Source organism: Medicago truncatula, chromosome 3, assembly GCF_003473485.1.
Source record: "Medicago truncatula cultivar Jemalong A17 chromosome 3, MtrunA17r5.0-ANR, whole genome shotgun sequence".
NCBI classification, from domain to species: Eukaryota; Viridiplantae; Streptophyta; class Magnoliopsida; order Fabales; family Fabaceae; genus Medicago; species Medicago truncatula.
The window spans coordinates 24,534,423-24,540,965 of record NC_053044.1 but is presented as its reverse complement, the minus strand read 5'-3'; the positions used below and the strand labels follow the sequence as shown (position 1 = coordinate 24,540,965).

General features: G+C 31.5%; 2 long non-coding RNA genes across 3 annotated transcripts; both read right to left on the bottom strand.

Annotated features, from left to right (window-relative positions):
• Positions 1-420: 420 nt before the first annotated feature.
• On the bottom strand, positions 421-1,037 carry LOC25489015 (uncharacterized). Its single transcript, XR_003010296.2, has 2 exons — positions 889-1,037; positions 421-781 (listed from the first exon to the last, which is right to left on the bottom strand). It is a non-coding gene; the product is annotated as an uncharacterized lncRNA (long non-coding RNA).
• A 1,782-nt stretch (positions 1,038-2,819) lies between these two features.
• Positions 2,820-4,263, bottom strand: LOC25489014 (uncharacterized). 2 transcript variants are annotated; one of them, XR_003010321.2, is made up of 3 exons: positions 4,128-4,263; positions 3,694-4,021; positions 2,820-3,604 (listed from the first exon to the last, which is right to left on the bottom strand). It is a non-coding gene; the product is annotated as an uncharacterized lncRNA (long non-coding RNA). The 2 variants fall into 2 exon arrangements; XR_003010320.2 differs by having other exon boundaries at positions 2,870-4,021.
• Positions 4,264-6,543: the final 2,280 nt, after the last annotated feature.

Below are 6,543 nucleotides of genomic sequence, written 5' to 3'. Positions count from 1 at the left end.
GAACCGGGACATGATATAACTGTTGGGTCTGGAGGAGTCAACACTGTTATTGATCAACACGTTGAAGAAAGAGCAACCAAAGAAATGAGAATGATATACCATCTTCTTCCAAATTTTAAGGCATAAATATGAGTTTTTTCACTTAACTTTGGTTCCACTTTCGTTCTTTTATCAAATGTTGAGTTTTAATTGACATTTGATAAATCAAAATATACTCTATCTTGAGTATGACAAAATTTTAGCCCATGCTTGGCAGATGTCCACATACTAGTAACCTAATACTTTTCTGACTTTTGTTTTGCAAGGAATCTTTCGTCGGCAACACCTATTGTTTTCGTGGAACTCAATTTCCTTGGAAATATTCGCAGGAAATATCTAAATTTCTTGTAGTGATTGAGCAACACAATATATTCATAAAAATAATTATAATATTCTTTATTGCCTTAATTCATTTTATTACCAACATCATAGAATACAAAGCCACAGTTGCAAGGTCCTTGAAATTATAAAAACAAAAATAAATAAAAATATAACAATTATTGGATACCCTTACAATAACTAAAAAGAAACTATGGAATATTCTAGTGAAATGTATATTGCATAGTTTTTCCTAGTGTAAGGACTATTCTTCTCTGCATGGCGTAAATGTACTCTGCTAGGGCTCGTACTCAACAACCAAAAGGTGGTTCCAATCTAGAATATATACATCGGTTCGATTCGCACCTTACAAAGGGATTCGAAATATCTGGTGGACAATCATTAACATCGTTGCAATGTATTGCTGTAATGAAAAAACAAAATAAAATAATATTACTAAAACGAGATAAAAGATTGTGTACGAACTATAATTAAAAAAGAAAATTTGAAAAGGATAAGAAAATATATTACCATTAATGTTTTTTGCAACAAGAAATAAGGAGATACATAAAATCATATAATACACGAATTGGAGAGTTTTAGCCATTTATTTATGTCTTTGCGTGTAACAAATAGAATATAATTTATTCATTTTATAGTGTATAAAGCTCATGATATGCTAAAAACAATTAAGAACACTTACTAAAGGGGTAACGTCGAAAATTGTTATTTATTAGAATACTTTTTTTTTTAATTAACTCTCAACCTTTGGTTATGAAAAGGGGACATTTTTTAGTCAAAAAAGAAGAAGAAATGGGACATTTTAAAAATTAATATTCACAATCGCAGTGAGAACAGTTATGCACAAGTTGTACGTATTGTAGAATTATATATATAAAATCATTTGATCGTTATGAGTATAAAATTTTGTAGTTACATGATTTCACCAATATTTTTTATTTCGCATAAATTCTTTTATTCACATTTATATACAAAATATTATTAAGAGTTATGTGATCGCACTACGTATTTTAAGAAATAGCTAGGATTCTCATTAATCCTTTCATAAATTCCTTCCTAATTGGATAGATCCATAAAGTAAATGAAGGTACTTAAAATAAAATAGATAAACACAAAAGTATACTAGATCACAAAATATTGTTGCTACATTTAGTTCTCCCCTCTAGAATAAGAATGGTTCATACTAGTCCTCTTGAATTTTGATGATAATAAAGTATTGAAGAACAATTGGAATACTAACAAATGTTCAAGTGTGCATAATCTACCTATCATTAAGAAAGAACATGTGAAAAGCATCAGAAAGGGATTGGGAACCTTAGAAGACTATTGGTGGAAGATCTACTGGAAGGTCAACCACATAACCTGATTGACTACTTGGATTAGAGGAACCTAGAATCCACGTAAGCTTTTGTCTTATTCTGTGAGTTATCTCTATCATAGTATCTGATAGAGTAGTGCTTTTGTCTTCTTCTGTCTACGTGTGCAACCAGACAAAAGCATTAGGAACGAAGAGAGCAACAAATACTTTGTTCAGCAAAGGAAATTCAAAGGACTTTCCAACAGAATTATACATATCAGGCAAAGGGCCAATGTTCTTGATCAAAGCTTCTCAACGACTATATTTGCGCCGACACTCTTCTCCAAAGTCTCTCAAATCACTGCATATAAAAGGAGCTGAAAACTTGAAGAATAAGTGATAAACACTCCACTATTTTTCTGTGCCAAAACTCTGTCATATCAAATAGCGCAAAACACTTAGGATTATTTTTCAAGTTTTATATCTTAAAAATCCTAAGGAGTGAGTTTTTTCATTTGTTCAGTTTACATTATCATTGTTAAATATAATGTTTATGCTTTTATATTTTAATCATGTTGTGATATACTGCTTAGAAATAATTAATGTTTTTCTTACTTCTCTTTTTTATTTTATTCTTTTTGTTGATGATAAAAGGGGGAGTAGGATATAGTACATTTAGACTATGAGCCCACTAAATTTACATTAAAATTAATTTAGGAGAACCTCCTTCTCATCTCTTAGTCTCTGGTTTCATGTGAAATTATTTTTGAGTGACATTTTTAAGTTTGAAATGAATTTAACTAACTTGGATAGAACTCAGGGGGAACTTACAAACCTCATACCCTAAAGTCAACTTGTTAATTAGATTAACAACAATTGACCATTAATACTAGTGTTTGTCATCATCAAAAAGCGGAAGATTGTTGGAACAAAATGTGTTTAACATTACCACCTTAAGTTTTGATGATAACAAGGTATTAAAGAGTCAATTGGATATGCTAATATTTGTTCAAGTATGCAGGATCATAGTCAAAATTTATAAGTCTGAAAAAAATATTTTGGTTCTAGAAGAACAAAAGAGAGCAATGGAAATTGCCAAGGAAACTTATGTTGCAAGACAGAGTCTGAAGTTCATCAGAGTATGTAGTCAATAAGCTGCAGTTAGTTAAAGTTTGTTAATTTGATGACACATGATTGCAGAAGGAATAGAAGCCTAGAGCAACGACTATTTTAGATGAATTATAAGGCATTTGATGCTTATCCTCTGAAGAGCGCAGGAAAAGGACATAATACAATTGTACAACCACTACTCCACTACCTTGGTTGCAATAGTACTGCTACAGTTGTGTCTATGCTGGTTATTCTCCAAACAAGGAATGAGTTTCAAATTATTCCCTCCAAGGACAATAACTAAATTAAGCAACAGATCATTGGTGATGATCAAGCTTCAACAACGACTCTTTTTGATGTGCTGGCAATCATCAACGTATCTCTCACACCTCTATATAAAGGAGTGAAGACTTGAAGATTGAGTCTTATTCGATTTGTATTGTGAACACCACTGATTATATATCATATGTTGAACCTCAAACATTTTTCTATGTAATTGTGTTTGTTTAGAAGTCTCTTGCATTTGTGCTTAAGCATAGGAAATATCTTGCTTGTGTGCTTCAGTATTTGGAAGTATCTTGCTTGTGTTCTTGAGCATTTTTAATCAGATATTGATTTTAGTGAACTCTCCTTGGAAGTGCAAGGGAGACAAGACTACTTCCGGATTGTGGAAGGAACCTGTATAATTGATTTGTGTCTTTGTCTTCTCTCTCTATCTTTACTTTATCCGCTACATTAGACTCTGAACTTTGTTCTTGAATTTGAACTCTATCAGACTCCGAACAATTCAACCCCCCCTCTGTCTTGTGTTTTTCTCACCTTCATACAATACAAAGCCATAATTGCAAGGTCCTTTAAATTATAAAAACAATAATAAATAAAAATATACAATTATTGGATATCCTTACAATATGCAGGGGCATTGCATAATTTATGTAGGGGTCGGAGTTCAAACTCCAAACACCTCCATTTCTTCATATTTATGTGTGGGCTTCAAACGCTAGATTAATTGACAAAAAAATACTGTGGAATATTATAGTAAAATGTATATTGCATAGTTTTTCCTAGCGTAAGGGACTATTCTTCCTTGTATGGCGTAATTGTACTCTGTTTGGGCTCGTACTCAACAAGCCCAAGGTGGCTGCACTCTAGAATATATACATCGGTTCATTTTGCACCTTACAAAGGGCTTCCAAGTACTTGGTGGACATTCATTGTCATTGTTGCAGTGGAGTGCTGTAATGAAAAAACAAAATATAATAATGTTACTAAAACGAGATAAAGATTGTGTACGAACTAAAATTAAAGTAGAAAATTTAAAAAGGTTAAAAAAATATATTACCATCAATATTTTTTGCAAAAAGAAATACAGAGAAACATAAAATCATATAATACACGAATTGGAGAGTTCTAGCCATATATTATGTCTTTGCATGTAATAAATAGAATATGATTTATTCATTTTATAGTGTATAAAGCTCATGTTAAAAACAATTAAATATTTTTAGTAGATCATGTGTTGTGTATGTCCCTTTATCACACTTACTAAAAGGGTAACGTAGAAAATTGTTAATTATTAGAATTCGTTATTTAATTTTTTATAATTAACTCTCAACTTTTGATTATTGAAAGGGGACATTTTACAAATTATTATTCACAATCGCGGTGAGAACATAGTTATGCACAAGTTGAATGTATTGTAGAATTATATATATGGAAACACTTGATCGTTGGAAATGAGTATAAAAAATTATGTAGTTACATGATTTCACCAATATTTTCATTCACACAATTTTTTCTATTCACATTCATATACAAAGTATATTGTGAGTTATATGATCGCACTAAAATATTTTAAGAAATAGGATTCTGATTGATCCTTTCACAAATTCCTAATTTGATTCATCCATAAGGTAAATTAAGGTCCTTAAAATAAAATAGAAAACCCACAAGTATATTTATACTAGTTAACAAAAAATTGTTGCTACATCTAGTTCTCCTCTCATAGAGAGATTTTCCACTAATTGAGGGCTTAATCTACTAGTTGTGTATTCTTTGTTTTGTCTTTACAACAGTCTAATCAATTTCCTTAATTGAGATTTTTAATCATTAAACTTGCTCACAATCAAACATGGAAATTTACTTCAAATAATTCTTTTATATATCTTTTGTTCAAATTCATACATAGTTTTTAATTGTTTTTATTTGAGATAGTTTAGTTTTGTGATTTGAGTTGTATATTGATTGTTGAATTAGCAAATAAAATTCAATGGTGAATTTCTTTTTCGTAGTTGAATTATTTTTGCCATACATTGTTTTGATCTTATAATTATATTCATAAGCATAAATCCAATAGTCATCATTATTCTCAAAAGTTTTCAAACTCACGCTTTCGCAAACGCATAATTCGAAAAGAAGCTATTCTTCCCCCCACCCCCATTGTGTAAAGCACCCATTTAGTTTATATCACATACTCCATCCACACAAGTGTGTTGTTAGAAAAGTAATTACCATTTGATAATGAATTTTGTCTTTACAATAATCTAATCTCAATTTCCTTAATTGAGATTTTTAATCATTAAACTTGCTCATAATCAAACATGGAAATTTACTTCAAATAATTCTTTTTATATATCTTTTGTTCAAATTCATACATAGTGTGATTAGTTGTTAATTGTTTTTGTTTGAGATAGTTTAGTTTTGTGATTTGGATTTTTGAATAGGAAAATAAAATTAGTTTTCAAACTCACGCTTTCGCAAACGCATAATTCAAAAAAAAAAAGTTATTCTCACCCCCCCCCCCCCCCCCCCCCCCCCCCATCTTCCTTGTTCGACACATTTACTCACTCTACGAGATTATTCATGTATTTGTCCTCGACAACACTTTTCTCTCCCCACAAGAACATTAAGCTTATTGTCCTCAGAAACACATCTACTTTCCATATGAGACTATGAATGTAATTGACTTTGACAATACTTTTGCTATCCCCTTGAGACCATGAAGCAAATAGTCATCGAAAATACATTTTCTCGTGGCGAGACTATAAAGTTAATTGCACTCACAATAACTTTTCTCTCCTCAAGAGATAATGAAACAAATTGTACTCGACCATATATTTTCTCTCCGTGCAAGAAAATTATCCTCGATAAGATCATTGGTCTACTAGATAGGTTGTAAAAAATGAATTATACACAACACGTATAAAAGTTTCATCACTTGTCTTTATAACATTTTTTCCCCTGCAAGCTCAAATTCACCACTCTTATACAACAAGATTGATGATGTGAGGGCAATTGTCCTGAATTTCCCAAAGGACTATGTTCGATGGTCCAAGATATTTGCTAGACGATCCAAAGCATATGCTCGATGGTACAAGGGATATGCTTGACAATCCATATGTTGAACATAGATCCAACACCATAAGAGGACCTACATTGTGCTCTCGGCCCACCATTGTTTCGTCTACCATAGACCTAATATAGAGAAAGGCCAAATACTCATATTTGGTCGTTGATACTATATGCATCCTTTGTTCGAAACCTAGAACTACAACAAATAGGAGCTTATGATTCCTACAATCTGTAACGCCTCATGTTCTCGATGAAGAGAAGATACAAACAATTGACAATTACAAATTCAACCATATGTAACCTCTCTCTAATGGCTTTTCAGGGTTTACTACGAGGATCTTCACTTCCTCACCTTTAAAAGAGGACTTCCAATGTCCTCCAAGGTACGAATTATTCTATCCTTAACC